This window comes from Nipponia nippon, unplaced genomic scaffold (genome assembly GCF_047370975.1).
Source record: "Nipponia nippon isolate SJK-2023a ecotype South Korea unplaced genomic scaffold, ASM4737097v1 scaffold_6, whole genome shotgun sequence".
Lineage (NCBI taxonomy): Eukaryota > Metazoa > Chordata > Aves > Pelecaniformes > Threskiornithidae > Nipponia > Nipponia nippon.
The window spans coordinates 19,209,110-19,226,010 of NW_028262380.1; the positions used below are offsets into that span (position 1 = coordinate 19,209,110).

Consider the following 16,901-nt stretch of genomic DNA (forward strand, 5'->3'; position numbering starts at 1 on the left):
AGTAGAATCTTGAAAGGAGATATCATTAGATAAACATAAAGAAATCTTTTCTTTAACTAAGAGAGTACTTATTTCAAGATTCTGCACTCAGAGGAGTTCATGATTAGACTTTTCATCTACAGTATACCTGGAAGCCACTTCACATGAATATAGCAGTATAATCCAAGACTGTATTCCTTAGAGCTGAAAATTTTGGAAATCCAAAGCCAGTGTGACTGTAATTGCTGCCTATCGCTTTTTACTCTTTACTGAAAGTATGGGAGAGGCATATACTGAGGAATGTCATCTATTTGCCCAAGGTTTTTCCCCAGTTCTTTACTTTATTCCTACTCCAAGACTAAAAGATCTAAAGCTTGCAACATGTCTTACCCTATCAATCTATCTTAGATGACTTAGAACGTTTTCTCTAAAGTTGAGCAGGTTTTGGTACCTCTAGTGCTGCATCCCCTTCAAGAAAACCTCTCCCTTTTGTTCACCAGCAATCATAACTGCATAGGTACTATGAATCTTCATCCAATGCACTTCCCAAGTCTTCCTCCACTCCTCTAGTTTGCTCACATCCTGTTACTGGGTTTTGAGAAAACTGATTTAGTAGTAACAAGTAAGTTTAACAGTAAGAAGCTGTTACAAGCATAGGAATTGTTGGTTGTAACCCAGTTAATACTTTCCATTTTATCACACAATAGTTTAAATAAGTTTTGTAATTTTCAGAGTTCCCTGCCTGTCTGAATGCATAGAAATCTTTTTAGCACTAGCCTTGGGTTGCACAAAATAACTTTTTATTCACACATAAACTATGATAATTCCTTAAAAAGCTTGAGTACTAAGAGACTTTTCCTTTTGAGACTTAAGCTTACAGAAAAAGACATTAGGTAACTATTTAAGAAAATATTAGGCTCTGAAATTTAGATGCACATTTTTTTTTTTAAAATGCTTACTAGTTGCTTCATGATATGTTCTAGCCTGATTTATCTTAAGAGGATGTGAACAAACACCACCACCCAATCAGGGATACATGTACTATTCAGAATTATGGCCATTTCTGGAAAGATTCTTTATGTACACTGAGATGAGCTTTTTATAGCACTGCAGTAGCAGTTAGAATGTAAGCTAAGAACTTAGCATTTAAAATAAACAATACTTGCAGGAATTTACACAGACTTTCAGACTAGTGGACTAATCTAAGTAGCAACTAATAGCTACAGTTAGCAATAGTTGCTGTAACAACTGTTCACAGAAGCATGGCAAATATAATTTTATAGGAATTTATTCAGAAAGTAAAAAGTATATTTTGGTTTGCCACTGCCTTCAGTATTATAAGACAACACAGCTTAACAATTATTACTCTCCAATGGCTTTTCAACAATCTTTGTGAAGCTAGCTGATATAAGTCTAGTTATTAATTAATGAATAACAACCCAGTTCAGGAAAAAAAGACAGACACTAATCAAATCAGAATTAATGAGCTTGGAGACTTAATTGCCACTTCATTCCAAACCCAATCCAGGGTCTATTAAACTGATGAGTATCTCTCCTTTGTCCCCAACAGATTTTCGATCAGAATATCTATCATTGCTCCTTTGTATCATAGCTGGCCTGCTCTAGCAAGGTCTGAGAAAAGAAACTTAGGCTTCTGCACTTTAAATTTTTATAAAATGAACAGGTTTCAGTTCAATCTTATTAATGAGGATTCCTTAGAAACAGGTAATCTGGAATATGTAAACACCCATGACCTTTCCTTCCATTTTATTGGCACATTCACTAGACTAGAACCATGTCTTTGTTGATCTTTCTTTTTCTTATCTTCTGAGTCTGGCAATTTGGGCTGCACAGACCTACCACTGTATCAGCAGCCCTTGAGTTTAATTTTTTCCTCTGAGCTAGATAATACAATTTTTAATTTTCTCAAATCAGAGATGGAATTGCAGAGCTGCCAACATCTGCAGGATGCAGGAGAGTTGCATGACACACACAGTACAACTGGCAGTATTTTATTTGTATGAATGAATCTATAGCCTGAAATAATAAGAATGCCAGGTCAATTTGACCTGTCTCCCATTTTACAACTGACACTCCAAAGCATCTAATGTGTAGCATTATGGGTATAAAAAAAATGAGGTCCCTGAACACGCTGCATGTTAGCTTAAAAAAAAAAAAATTAGTGTGTGTGTGCTTATCCACATATACCTGGTCTCCTTGTCTAAGAAGAAGGCATGTAGAGCCCACACATAAGATATGTTTAGAAGTTGAGTTTTGCACAGACTAACCTGTATGTGCCCAGGCCTTTTGTTGAATCTGACTTAGAGTTACTACTGATCTTGTTATTTTTTTCCCTACAGTTTCAGTTAAGTTAGACAACTATCTAAATACCACATAATGTAGCCACAATTTCACAAAAAGAAATATCCAAAAGGAAAATTATTATCATTAGCAAGCTCATTGAAATCTTTTGTAAGAGAGTATGAAATTAGAGAAAAGAAGATTAAATATTTCTTACTTCAAGTGACTAAGCTACAATAAGAAATTAACCTTGTTTCTGCCAACATTCATTGTGCTTCTTTCACATATTGGTATTCGTTTAAAGCCTATGACTGTTGGGTATATCAACAGTGCAGTCTGGTATTTTTAGAGCTATTCCTAAGCATATCCAGAAATCTTGTGGTTAGTATCTGAAAGCACACAATTACTACAGTAATTTCACTTAGAAAAAAGAATGACTTCCCATCTCCCCCAAATTCTACCATATAGTACAGATTTGCACACTACTGTGATTTGAAACTTCATTTCTATAAGTTATTTGGAGTGGCACAAATTTTTTCTTCTCCAGATATAGACAGCATTAAGGAGGTGGTTTTCTTAAATGTGAAGCATTCAGGCCTCAACAATCAGACTTCTTTAAAAGGGATTAAAGTTTAGAACAAGAAAAGACAAAGCACTTTTTTTTTGTTGCTAGACCTTCATTTGCATGTGTGCAGAATACCTAGTATTCCTTATTAATATCAGTTACAAGTCATGTCAGCTCATGAATATTCAGAGGACTTAAACACCACCACAAAAAAAAAAAAATCACTCCAGTTATCCAGAGAACTCAGTATGAAATTAAAGACTAAACTTCTTAAAACAACTTAAAATATACAATTACAAAAACGAAATTGCAATTTCCTCACTTTCAGCACCATTTAGAAAAAGAACATTGGCTTTGTGCAATAAGTGTGCACTTGCCACTTTTTTTTCTTTTTAACTTAAAAAAAAAATCCTCAAATGGTTAACTTAACATTTGGTAAACAATGCCTACAGAAACTGACTGAGTCCAGGCTTTCAGCTTAGAAGAGCTGAATGAAGGCAGTTGCAGAAGTTGTTTGCTTCCCTCCTACTCTGCTTACAAGTGGACGCTTTTGTTGTTGTTGGTTTTGTTTCTAATCCTAGAAAATAAATAGAATTCTGGATGGAAGACCAATTCATTCGTTCCCCCCTCTCCCTCCCAGTCTTTAACTCCTTCTTATTTTGCAACCAGAAAATTTGTATTTTTCCACATTTTGTTTTGTTACATCCCTCAAATGAAAAATGTGATGTTGAAGCTCTCCTGCCTCCCATTTCCCATCAGAATACTCTTTCTCTTTCCAGTTGGCTGTAGCATTCTCTGCAGTAGCCAGCATCTTCTAACGATAGCTATAAATTTTAACTGGCAATATTTAGTTCTAAGCTAAGTCATATCAAGTGGCTTTTGCATAGTTAGACTTCTTAAGGCATGCAGCCAAATAAGCAAGTAGGAATAAGTCAAATAATTGAGTGTTCCCCAAACTGAAACAGAATCAACTTTTTAATAAACTGAAGTTATTACACCCCTCCCTGAATCTTAGTGCAATAATATAAAATTTAATTTTAGTCATTTGGAATTGTTGCAAGTGTATATCATCTCTTTACTACTATAGAATGAATGAGATCCATTTAATCTTCATTGTTATAATCAGAAGTGATTAACCTAAACTAGGAAGGTGTGAAATTAATGTTGCAACAGCCTCAAATTTCAGTATGTTTGCTGACGGATACATTTAATTTTTTTTAAAGCAGCAGAGCATAGGCTAATTGCTTCAAGAGAGCTGAAGAATATATTTTCTCCAGATTACTCAACAATCTTTTAATTTATTGCTTTTAAACAAGGGTGTCGTTTAATCCAGTTATTCAACTTTTGCCAGCAATTTCAGTTTAGCATAACATTTGCAATTTAATTAAATGCTAATAAAATACATCACTCCTATCACCTGCAGACCAGGATGTGGGTGGCTCAATTACTTCAGTGTTTACAGCTCACTGAGTTGTGAAGGGCAAATGGAAACTTTTTCACATTACTAAACAGCAGTTATTTGAGAACTAGCACCGAGAAAAATATGTTTTGTCTCAGATTCCAAAAATGGAATAATAAACAGAGACGCAGAATGAATATATCAGTGTTCCTTTATGATAAAGGAGAAGGGGGGAAAAAAACCTCACCTCAACTCTGATTAATAATTAAGACGTCTTTTAAAAATGAGAGGTAACACTTCAAGAAAAAGGAAACCTGATTTTTGTTGCACTATTAATCAGTCCATGTCTGTACAGATCTTAGTCTCATACTTGTTCTGATTTTTATGTATATTTGTAAGGTAACCTTCAGGTGGTTTGCTAGAACTATTAATTGCTTATTTTTTCTCCACCATGTTGATTACTGCTTTTTTTATTTTTTTTCTTAGTCATTAAAATATACAATAGCTCATCAAAGCTTGGTGAAGTTCATAGGTTCCTTGACATTTTCCTCCAAGTTCTGAGCAGGTATGGGAAAAATTTGTTCTATCTCAAAATGTCTTTAATGTCTGCTAAGCTAAGGAAAAAAAAAAAAAAAAAGCAGGAAGGCTTCAGTGCAAGGTTCACACCTTCCTACGTAATCTTCCTTCTCTTGGACTGATACTAGTATAGATACTATAGCTACAGATACCAATATCTGCATTCAATTGTATTCATTTGGGAAAATATTTAGTCTGCATTAATCACACATATCCTGGGCATCACTTTCCTTTACTGTCTACGTCTTTCAAAAGACAACTTATTTTCTTAAACAGCTATCACTTCAGAAAACTGAGTTCTCTCTGCTTCCCTGGTACACAGGACTTCTGTAACAAACAGACAAACTTAGTCCTTTGTGCAGTACCTAGAAAGGGGGAGGTCAGTGCGTTGCAGGCAAATAAGCACAGGAACTACAGGATAGTTTTGACAGGAATGATAGAAAATGCCAGAGCATACTGCTAATTGTCAATGGGCAGGGGAGGGGTTTCAGAGGAAGTGCAGAATAAAGAAATCGTAAACCAGAAAGACAACAACAACATTGTAGGTATTTATGGACGTTCTTCCCAAGTGTTAAGACAACATGGGGGGAAAATACTGATATGCTCATGTGGAAAAAAAAAAATGTAGAGAAGTAAAGTTAGCATCACCCGATTAAAAAAATCAAGCACGTAAAAACCCACTGATCTCTTTTCAAAAGGAAGAGAAAGATCTTTCTTTTCATATAAGCATAAGTAAGGCATTATTTGTATGTCTATCTGTTTTGCATCAAGCCCAGGATCCAAGATTTGACCAAAGTCAAAGTGGCTTTGCCTCCAGTTCTTTGTACAAATGACCAGTGTACTTTGGTTTGTGGTTGAAGAGCAGCTGTTGGCAAGACTTCAGAACAGAGATTTGAGCTTTTATCTAGACCTACAAGAAAAATCCTTAAACATCACCTTATTCATATACACTTTGAGATCTACATAAAAATTATCAGTTCCCTTCTGATGTTGACTCATTATCCAAGAATTCTGCATTCACTTGAAACAGTGGTGTCTACTGCATAGTCAATGCTATACCTAGCAGGCTATAATCTCAGCTGCTGTCTTCACTCAATTTTGAAGACCATCTTGACCCATAAGCTACTTTTCTCTCTTTGGTATTTTTGTCCCTGCTGCACTTTCTCCATCTATATGTTCCCTATTTGAACATGTTCGTCAACCTCTCTTCTTATGGAGGCCCATTCTCAAGACCCATATCTACTGTAGTACCTATAAAATTGATCAGTAGATCAGAATTACACATACTGGATTACGCCACAAAGAAATCCTAGGAAATAAAGCTATTATTTTTTCATTCTTAATATGATAAGAAGTTAAAACTTCATCTGATCCAGATCTAATAATCTCGGTGGAATTAAATAATACTCTAAACTAAGCAAGAGGTGAAAGAGAGAATTACAAAATCTTAGAACTGCATCTTCAGAATGGAAATTTCTGGCACACAATTGGGGAGAAAAAATACATCCTTCTGGAAAGCAGTTTCTATTTTGAAATTTGTGCTACAGCCCTTAGTTATAATGCACTTTTACCCAGTAATGAGGAAAACCAACAAACCATCAATAGTTAAGGAAAAAAAAAAAAATCCAATAGTGATGGATTTTTTTTTTTTTTAAAGACAATGATATAAAAATTACTGTTCAACATTTAATTACCCAGCAAACATCACATTGCAATATCTACTGCTCCTCCAGCTGATTTGGGTGCTGTAAGTACTCTTCAGACTGATGACAAAGCAGCTAGCTAGATTTTCAGTATGTAATGGCACACAGAAGGCACAAGTTAAAACTTTTTTCCTGAGAAAGAAAACAGTCCTGTAAGTGAACTTCAGTTAGATCATTGAAAGAAGAGACTAAGCAAATGGCCACTGGGAAACTTATAGGAAAACAGAGGGGAAAAAAATTATTATGTATGATCAAAGCTAAAAACTCACATGTTGGACAGACAAAGAGTGACTACATTAATTAGTAGATTAACCATACAGAAATGGGAAGTCTTATATTAAGAGAACAGAGACTAGAACAGGGCATTGTAGGGGAAGCATTAAAAGAGAAATATAGAAAGAAAAGCAGAAGAAATGCAGTAAAGAGTAAAATAGCAAGATAGCATACAAGAAAAGACAGAATAATTGTAAGAGTTCTAAATTTGTTCTCAAAATCTGATAGCATTGATTTTAGGTTTGTGTTTTTACCTAGTTTGGTTAGTCATATCCAAGGGTTTTTTTTATTGTTTTCCTTTTCTATTCTTTCCCTTTCCCCTTGTTTTGTAATCAAACAAGTATATGAACAAAATCTGATGTGGCTGCATACTTTTAATTTTGTAAAACAAGAAAAAAAAAAAGTATGTTTTCCTTACAGGTTCTCATCTGGTTTGTCAAAACTGGGAAGCATGGACTAGCAAAACCTGATCTATTTTTAATAGAGACTATCACTTTACACAGACAAAAGAAGAGTCAGAAAAAATATTTCATTATTAAAGGCTGAAGCATAGCATCATCCCCCCCACCTTTTTTTTTTTTTTTTCCACTGTGTTTTTCAGCTTCCAGGTTAAATTGTGTTTGGAGGCACCATATTGTCGTGCTGCACGAGTTTTGTCACCATACGTACACAGACTTTGACATCCCATAATACAGATGTTCATCCTAGCATAGTACATGAGAATGGGTGACAGAGTGGATGACAAAGAGGAAAGCCAAACACATTGGAGGGTGATGCTTCCCACTCAGGAACAAGTTCCAATAAGTAAACACATCAATCTAACAAGTGTAACATTATGAACAATGGATTCTCATAAACAAGCTGATGTTATTCCTTGTGTCATTATTAATACAAACCATGATTCAGACAACTTTTGAACAAATACTTGCAAAATAAATTATTTCTAATGGCTTATTCTGATTGCATCATTCAAAAAAGCTTAGAAGACCATCAATATTGCATGAGCTTGACAGCGACTCATAAGATGCTTATACATGTGTTTTCATTCGTTAATCAAGTTTGTCACCAGGGAGAAAATATTAAAATTTTATAGAAACTACAGTATGGGAAAGTCAAGGGAGATTAGAAAGTGTTATGGCTACGTATTCAAACATTTTCAGAAAGACTGGTTTCTTACCTACAAAAAAAGAAAAAAAAAAAGGCAAAGCACCTGGTAAACTTAATTTTAAGACAAGGAGAAATCTTTTACCTTGAGGAGTTCTTACTGCAGTAGAGTCAATAAGCCTGAAGATAAAGCATGTAAGACTTGCAAGAGAAATTTTATGGACTATGCTGCGTAGAGGTAGGAAGACATAATAATCCTTGAATAAGGTCAAACCAGGATATTTCTGTGATGCAGAAAATTATGCCCTGCTAATCTCTTGAATAATTCCAATGAGTCAATAAAACAGTTGCACAGGGACAGAAAAGAGGCAATTAAACTAAAATAACAGCCTTAGGGAGTCTTTAATATTTCAGATTAATCAGATGAAGATCAACCATTTACATAGTTGAGAAGAATTAGTTATCAATTCCACGATTTTCACATATAACACTACAGAACTTATGACTGGGAGTATATGTGATGTTACCATATCCGTAACATCAGTTAAGTTAAAACATCCTATTTAAAAGTAGAAAGAGGTTAAAGTTAGTTTTTTGGGGTTTTTTTTGTTTGTTTGGGGTTTTTTGTTTTGTTTTGTTAAAATCTCCAGGCATGAAGCTTTTGTGGTTGATTAGAATTTTCTTGAATTTCTCGTTTTAAATTTTTGAAGTTACTGACCTATTTTGCAATCAGGAATCATAAATCAGTTTTGTCTTAATGGATTTTCTCAAAATTAATGAGTGAGCAAATATCATAAACAAAACTACTATAAAAATTATTATAAACTAATAAAAATTGAATAATAAAGGTCACAATAGGAGAATTACTTGATAAATCAATGTAACAACAGATTATTATTTTACATCCCAAATTAACACAATGCATTGTAAATCAATCTTGGGGTTGACATAAGAATGAATTACATAATGTTATGTCAGTAGCAGAAAACTGAAGCATTGTTTTCCTTTAAGCTAAAATCCCAGATGGTATTCTAGCCAGAACAGTAATCCTGGCCTAAGTGGTAAAGGACCCAAATAGCCCTTCTGGTTCCTTTGCTCAAGAGAGGTTTCCCAGAGCAGGCAGTGAAATCAATTTAGCTGGTCTTAAAGCACCAAAAATATCTATTCCACTTCAGCACTTCAGTACTTTCTCCTCCAATTTCAGCTCAGGAGTGAGCATTCTCTTTTTTCTTCCCCTTGTATGCTGTAACGCTAAGCACATACAAGGACCTCACCTGGGGTGACAAATAAACTACCCTTGCAGTCTAAGATGTCAGATTCCAGTAATCCTTCTTTAACCTTGATGGCAATTAATGACTTTCAGATGTCAGTTGTGAGGTTTCAGAGAGGTATTCAAGGTGCAGCACAAATTGTGTGCCTATATTTCCATGGTTGGTTGTAACATGGAAGACACTCTCCCCCATAAAAAAAAAAAAAAAAAAAAAGGAAAAACCAAACCCTAAATTAACTAGGCGATACCTTTGATGGACCCCTGCCCTGACACACATGAGTTGCAGGAGTTCTGAAGTAAAGTCAAGGGTTAACTAGGTAGCAGCACTATTTATTTCTTCTCAGTATCTTCCTGAATGTTGCAATAAATGCATGCAGTGGCTACTGAGAGCTGCCTTGTTTTTGTACAGAATTAAAAAAAAAAAAAAAAACAAAACAGGGAAACATCCACAGGACATCATCTACATTTAAGATGTCTGCAATGTAAGATGTGTTATCCTGGGTAAGGATCCCATTTTCACTCGGGTCTTGACCTCTACTATCCATTGCTAGTAAAAGCTGTTTTTTCAGTAAGTAGATTGTGCTGTAAGATGCCATTTCCTTAGGTTCATGTTCTCTGCTTTTTGCAGTAAGGATTCCTTAGTCTCATAAACATTTGTGGCAGTAGTAGGTAACTCAAAGGTTTACAGGGCTATTGAGGGGAAAAAAAGTATATGTTTAGGCAAGAAGAGGAAGGAGGTAGGTAGGCAGGCATGATTTCTGGTCCAAAGAGCTTACAGTTTAGATGTTATACTTGACCTACCAAAATGGTTTTGCTCATGCAGCTGTATGATGCCCAGCACTGACAAAGTGCTGCTAATCCAGCCCCAGCAGGGCAGCTGCAGAGCTTCAGTTCCGCTAGAGCAGGCGATCCCAGTCACAGTTCACTTCCCAAGTGAAACAGCACAAAAACAATTTTTCCAGAGTAACAGATTCCATGGTAATGACTTTTGGCAGCACAGCTGTGTAGGTCAAACTCACCTGCCTCTAAATTTGCCACACATAACCCTGTAAAATTCAGTAATGGTGAGAAATGCATGCAGATTAAAAAACTTGTAGAAAACAAAAGGAAACAGTGAAAGGATTACAAAAGCAGAATAATACAGTAGAGGTCACATCAAACTTGCTACCTAGTCAGTCAAATGTTATGCAGTCATGACACAAAAGATGAGCCTTCCTTCCTAAAGGGTAGCTCTAAAGATGTTTTGTGGAGTATCTTCAAAGCAAGAGTTAGGATATTCAGTAAAATAAGAAATACACAGGAAATCAATTCCTAGACTCTTTTACTTCATTTTTCAAGAAAAGTTGCAGTTTATATAGTCATATTAGCTATTGTGTGCTTGCACAGTCTGTAATACTTATGACTTTGTAAGAAAACAAATAAAAACCATTCTAGACATTTTCTCAGAACATGAAATAGACTCATTTCTTTCTGATCTAAAAAACATATAAGCTATGGAAAACATTTGGAGACTCAACAGGCAGTATTTGAAACTGTTAGCTTTTCCTTAAAATCTTGTTTGTTTGTTAAAATAATAAAGAACTGTCAGAACAAAGACTTAAGTTTTAAAGGAATGTCTTTGGCAGTTTGTAACCCCTGGTGAGCAGGCTTAGTTTTCAATGTTGTTAACAGATTGTTCATACATTCTTCAAAGGAGTAATATATGCCTAAAACAGATTTCATTATGGTGATTACAATACCTGTCAGAGCCAAGAACCATTCATAGTGAAGTTTTCAACAGAAATTCACTGGACTTACACTCCTGGTTGTTTTAGAGGGAAGGTTTTGCTAAAAAGTACTTCTTAGCACAAGTTTGAAGTGTAGTACTTCTAGATATTTTCCAAGTGAATATCCTTCTCACTTGAAAACAGGTTGGAATGGAAACTTAAGATTCACTGGCAGCAATATTTAAGGTTTTTTAAACATAACAAATGAAAAAATGACAAAACATGAAAAACCACGGTGCTAACAAGTATCATGTGGAGCTTTGTCAAATAAAACATCTACAATTTTAAACGTTTCTACACACATTTCAGATATAACCACTCATATTTTCAGTATGCATGATGAGCGGTGAAGCCCATGAAACTCGTTATGAAGCTTTGCGTGCTAAACTGGTAAAAAGTTCAAAACAAACAGAAAGTTGTACTTCTTCACACGTTAGTTACTTATGTTGTAGAACTCCTTGTCAAAAGACAGTTGTACAGATGAAAAAGTTACAAGACAAAGAAAAAAATCCCTCTTTCACACCTTCCTTAAACATTGTCAAGGCTCCTCACAAAGACTGGATGCAAAGTGAGAGGAATCTTTGACATTAACCCCTATAATACCCCCTATATTCCTAAATCAAAGCAAAGCTAAAACCAGGACTGAAAGACATATTTAATCAGACATTTCTACTAATTATGTGTTCCCAATAGGATGGTAAATATTAAAGAAAAACTCAGAGGGAAAAATTATGAAATTCCCTTTACTAATCTCGTAATAAGTTGCCCCCAAAAATAAGTAGAGCATAATATTGAGATTATATTCAACTGGAAACTTGAGAATTATTGACAGAAATTTCATCTATTCATCATACTGCTGAATATAGTAATAATGCACATCAAAAAGCCAATGCAGCTACTTTCAGGGTATAGACTCCTTTCAAATAGCTTGAGAAAAGGTAGCACAAGAAGATATAACTTGCATAATCTAGGTAAATCCTGAACTGCTGACAGACAATTTAGAAAGGTTATATTTTTCTAGGTTTATTTGCTATAAGTTATTTTCGTTGAAGCTTTCTCTCTCTACAAATTTATTACCTGTGCTAAATCTACTGAAATGAGGTGGCATCTCATTTATCGCTGTGTGGGAGCTCTTGATAATGTAAGCACTTTTATAACACCACATTATGTATCATATAATAGGAGCCAACGATTTTATTCATTCTATCCTTAAATAAAAAATAAGAAAGCAGCAAGAAACACATTTCTTTTGAAATCCCTATAATAAATAGCTTTTTTGTTCATGTTGCTAGTACAGAATAATTCAAAAAGTAATTTCAGAGATACTTGAAAGTCTAATTTCAAGGAGCAGAAAAGATACATTTTAGTTACTTGAGAAAACTAGCATCCACTTGTGGAAAAGACAGATAACGCTTGCAGTTAGGTAATATTTATAATCTCAGTGTAACTTTTTTAACTACTTCCTTGTGCTTCCCACCAAATTTGCATATTTTTTGGATGATCTCTTTACTAGCTCCAAATTTCTTACAGAGCAGAACAGTGGGAAAACAGCCAGCTTCCACTTGGTTTACGACTTCATCTTTCTAATCTGATCTTCTCCCTTGGTATTGTCTTTTGAAAACAGTATTCTGAAGGGTTAAGCAATTTTCAAAATACAAAATCTTCTCTCCTTATACTCAGGAATAAATGTGTCAAGTCAAAAATAAGATAGAATGAAAACACAGTACTGATTTATAGGATAGTATTGAGACTTCCTAGCTTAGTTGTCATGACAAATTTGACATCTAAATTCAAGACACTAATTAGAGTCTCTACATTGCAAAAGAGCTAATTAAGTGGTTCACTGCTGCAAAAAGGGTAATGCCGTTCCTCCCCATCTTCTCACCATGTGACCCTGCCTGCTCTGTTATTAGCTCTGGTACTTGCCTGATTGCACAATAAACTTATTTAACCATCAACACAAGGGGGGGGGGGGGGGGGCATAAAAAAAAAGAAAATCACTTTCTATGCTGAGGAAGTTTTCTGCAGGTTACCTGAAAAGAATTGGTTTAGCAACGAACAGATAAGGAATAGAACTAGCACAGAACAAGTGATGGCATTATATGGCCAGAAACAGATGGGAAAGGAGGGACTGGGGAATGGTGATCTGAGAGACTAGGCCCCTTATCCATAGGGCCTAGATATCTTAACTCCTTGCAGCACAGACAAAAACAGTTATTATTGTGATGTTTAAGTCTGGCATTGATTCAGGTAATCAGAATTCACTCTATACATTTTATATAATGCAGTGTAATATAGAGAACAGATTCTTATCTCTGCTAAAATAAGAAAGAGATTATAAAAACATCTTACATTTGTTGACTATATGTTTAAAAAGACTCCACTGAAGTGTCTAGAGGACATATTTTACAGAAGTTTGGGCAGTAGATTCAGTAGAGAGGGCAGGTTCTGCAGAGTTGCTTGAGTTCAGACAGGAAGGCTTATATAAGCATGTGACAGAGAGAGGAGTTTCAGCATATACAGTGAAATGAGTCAGTACAGTCACTGAGAATACCTTACCTAAATAATCCCCTGAAAACAAGCACAATAAACCCCATAAATAAAAGTATGCTTTTACTTTATGATATGTTGACACATATTCTTACTTCAATTGCTTGCAAGTACCTATAAGAGAATGACTATCAAAATAAAGGAAAATAAAAACTAACTGTTACCTCATTAACCTGGTGGATTTGTTACTATTATTTGGGATTATTTTATTCTCAGAATATTTTAGTTTTGGCAATGTGAAGTTGAATCTTAGTTTTCTAACCCGTTTTTATCTTTAGGGTTTGTTGGTGGTGTTTTTTGTTGTTGTTGTTTGTTTTGTTTGTTTTTTTTTTTTTTTTACACACACATGTATAAATTCAATATATATATATGAATATAATGAAATGCTTAATAGTGTCTTGTTTTGGAAACAAAAATATTTTTTAAAATTTATTACTTCCCAGTCTTTAGTGTTTCACCTGAAGATCTTCTACAAGACAGTTTTATACTTAATACTTTAAATGCAGATTGTCAACAAAAATCCTCCAAAAGCAGATCACACATTTAAGGAAAAAAAGATTGTGAAATAAATGGCTGAGCAGCGGTACTACAGAGAAGGATCTGATATTGAACTATACATTGTACAAACTCCCTACTATGTTGACTGTGATAAGCTGCAGGAGAATCCTCCACTGGATTACTCTGACAAGTTTTAGTCAAAGACACAAATAAAATTAGATCAAGCTGAGACTATGAGAGAAAATTAATAAGCTTAGAAACTGTGAACTGTGAGGAAGGGCTGGGCATAGGGAGAGAAAAAGGGGGGGAAGACATATGGGAACAGTATTCAAGTGTTTGAAGTGATATTACAAAAAGAATGAACAATTATGAAATTTCCATGTCTAAGGCAGTATGAGAAGTAATTGGCTTACCTTTTAATAAAGGAGACTTGGGTTAGGTATTGGGAACCCACCCACAGTGTAAACTATTAAATTAATGTAGCATAAGGAAAACACATAAAGCAGGGAAAATGGTGAACCATGAACATGGAAGGTTCTGAAAAAACAGATATTGTTCTTGGTACTCATCTGTGTAAGTACTGCCCACCAGCCTTGAAACTAGAGTCCTATATGACTTTCTTGATACTGACTCCAGCCACACACTTCTGATGTTCTAAGGCCAAAGTATGGTTATACCTGAGAGTTACTAAAAGAAAGTTGGAAGAATTGGGGGGGGGGGGGGGAACCCCAGCTGCCCCATACAGAAAATCATACATTATGAAAAGGAGAGAAGAATATAAAGTATATATTGTTCTCTACATTAAAGAAATTGCATTCCTAGCTAGGTAGTAAAAGAGAAAGTCTAGATTCTTCTAGTCTCATGTGGGAACCTAAGCTTTGTCTCAACATATGAGAGAAATACATTGCAATACATTATATTCTCCAATATATATTATGCCTTTGCTCTCTTCAAAAGAGAATCAATGAGCCTTAACTATTTTTATTTATTCTTCACCATGCTGCTCTTCACAGGGACTATTCTCCTCTTTTCAATTTCAGTGGCAAAGTAGACTTCAAGTTAAATTTGATTGATGAAAAAAACCCACAAAACTGTAACTTTACATATATTTGTTCATAATAATATATATATGTGTATACATATCTCTTTATTCTGTGGTCATGCTGAGAGCAAGTAAATTTCAGCTATAAACTCTAGCTTAAAATAGAGTAACAGTTTTAATGACAGCCGATAAGCAGCAGCCTGTTTTCTCCAGAGATACACACATTTCTCACCCTGGGAGAGAATAAGGAGTCACAAAATACGTCAGTTCTTCCATCACAGCCACAGGTTTTGCCCTTGGGAATGATGAATATATGCAATAAAAGTCATTAGGTTAAATATCGGACAAAAGAAAGAAATCATGGAGGTAAGAGACTCCCAAGTCTAACAGAAGCTTGCATCTTGTTATATGTTTTGCATTATTTCTATAGAACTCAATAAAAACTTTGTAGGACTCCATTTGTTTCACCCCAAGCCAGTCTGTAATTCTTCACTAAAAGGTAAAATAAAAATTAAGAAGTTTTAAGATCTCTGCAACTGTTATAAATACTTATTTCTACTCTTCTTTATTTCCACATTCTTAAAGTTTAAAACACTACATTGCTTCTGTAGACATTAATTTTTAATGAATGATGGATATGTGTGTATTTGACCAAAAAAAGTCAAATCTAAAGAGCAAGATTATTCTTAGCCCTCTGTTGTTGTCCAAGGAGATTAAGTGGATTTATTCAGAAGAAAGGCACAGCTGTAACTCCAATAAAGCTGAGCCAGGGAGCCTAGAAGAAAGTACTCCATTGCTCTTCCCCATCTACATGCAGCATTGCCCTCATATAAAAGTTTACCAGTGGGTACCTGCCCTTCCAACTTCTGACATAACATCTCTATTTTTCTAAGCCTTATGTAGCAGGACTGCTGCCTGATTTTTCCTAAGTGCACTACATAGCTTCAAAACTAACATTAAGTTGTGATGTTGCACAATATTTACTTCGCTTAGTATTAGGAGACTTTTATTTGCTGTGTGATTAACAGAGAAATCATTAATTGTGAAGGAGAATGAGAGAAGAGATGTGCATCTGAGCACAGGATTACAGAACCACAACAGCCTTCATTGATGCACACAATGAGAATTTTGAACTTCTCATACTTTATTAGTTTTAGAATAGTTTAATATTTTTCTAAGGTAGTCTGAGATCTTAGTAAATAATTCTGGGAAAACATCATCAAAAAATCCCTACAAGAATATGAAATACAGAGTTAAGTGACTAAGAATGCCAAATGAACTATAATTAATCTGATTCCATTTGAGGTTGAATGCAAGTCTATTGATAATCCTTTCAAGGACAGGACTAATTGTTTGGGTTGCAATATATTGTTCTCTGTGTACCTGGAATGACAAAGAATTCCTTAAAAAAGAAGCAGGTCTAATCTTAAAGTGATTTTCCAGACAAAGAGGAAAATAAACACTTTTTAAGCTTTTATTATACGAAAGAAGAGTGCAACTTGCTCAAAATAGGCAACATACTAGTACAAATTAATACCCAAGCCTGAGTTGTCAGATTCTATATAAATTAGCATATTCCATAATGCATAATCATTCTTTTTTCTTTTTTCTGTGAATGTGCCACATCTCTGGAGGTTTTCAGAAAGCTAGATGCACCTTGTCACTATGCAAGATTTTCTTATGGCATTCTAAAACTCCACATGGAATAAATAGCATAGCATACAACACGTTAGCAACATCCCTGACATTCTCATTGCAAATGTTCTGTTTTGTTTTTTTTTTTTTTAAATCTGAGCTAACAGTCTTTTCTTTGTTCTTCAAAAACTATACTTTTGCACTAGCAAAAACTTTTTCATATATACTTAAAGACCCAAA

General features: G+C 34.7%; 1 protein-coding gene across 8 annotated transcripts in view; it reads right to left on the reverse strand.

Moving 5' to 3' along the window:
• The window catches only part of KCNIP4 (potassium voltage-gated channel interacting protein 4), a 466,803-nt gene that overhangs the window by 159,288 nt on the left and 290,614 nt on the right, over positions 1–16,901 (reverse strand). Inside the window, exon 1 of one of the 8 annotated variants that reach the window (XM_087737012.1) lies at positions 8,046–8,104. The exons of the other annotated variants lie outside the window; for them this stretch is intronic. The gene's annotated coding sequence lies outside the window, so the exon portion shown is untranslated. Of the gene's footprint in view, positions 1–8,045; positions 8,105–16,901 lie in introns of those variants that run through there. 8 annotated transcript variants of the gene reach the window in all.